A 1,044-nucleotide genomic window follows, 5' to 3' on the forward strand; every position below is an offset into this window, starting at 1 on the left:
GAACAGAGCTCACATTGGAGCCAATCATGTATTAGGAGTAATGAGGCTATGAGGGTCTCTGCTTATAGGAGCCTATAGTTTTATGGGAGTCCTTGTCTATTGGAAGTAATAGGTATTGGGGTCTCTGCCTATTGCAGCCTAAATTCTTCTAAGGATAGGGAGCGCGGGTTCCGTCCTGATTGTGTGATCCCGCACGGCACCGTCAGAACCAACTTCTGCACATTTGACAGCAGCAAGCGGTACCGGTACCCCTCACTGCCCCCTCATTCATTCTCCATGGGGATGCTGCGGGGAGAAGCTACATGTAGTCCCCCCCCCAGGCCACCATTACCTGCACTGTAACCTCACCACCTGTATGAACAGAACCTAACGTTTTCTATTTATAAGCATTTGTTGTCTCATAGGGAAAGGTAGCTGACATTGTTTTTGCTCAATACAATTTATTGTCTAATAGAAAACAGAAAATTATATAATAATAAATATTTTAGGGGTGGGGGGGCAGCCATATGTAACACAGATTATAGAGGAGGACATAGGGCGACATAATGGAGGCTTTCATGTAAAGGAGGAACACACAAATCTTGGTAACATAACCTTTATCTGAATGCCATGTGGATAGGATAAAGGAAATAAAACATTTCTAATCTCTATGGAAGATATAAAATTATTAGTCTTTGGGTCACCTCCAGTACTACTCCCCCAGTATTGCCGGCTCGGAGCCCCATCATCCCCGTCCCGGTCCTCTCCTATCCTGCATTCCTCTTTCATCTCCTCTGCTGGATTCTGGAGAGCAAAGCTCACCACAGAGCCAAATCTGTGCGTTAATCAGAATTTATTAACAGTAATTAAGTTAATTTCATGGGAATCGCCCATCTTTAACTAAAAGCTGAGATCGTTAGCTGGGGCGCTTTCTGATATTTGATTAAAAAATCAACTCTAACGTCTCCGATGGGCCATTACGTTTCATAGTGAAAATTGAGAGTTTTCATTACATAAAAAATAGATAAAGAGAATGATTAAAAATATCACAAAGCCGAGAGAAAA

This window comes from Pyxicephalus adspersus, chromosome 5 (genome assembly GCF_032062135.1).
Source record: "Pyxicephalus adspersus chromosome 5, UCB_Pads_2.0, whole genome shotgun sequence".
Taxonomy (NCBI): Eukaryota; Metazoa; Chordata; class Amphibia; order Anura; family Pyxicephalidae; genus Pyxicephalus; species Pyxicephalus adspersus.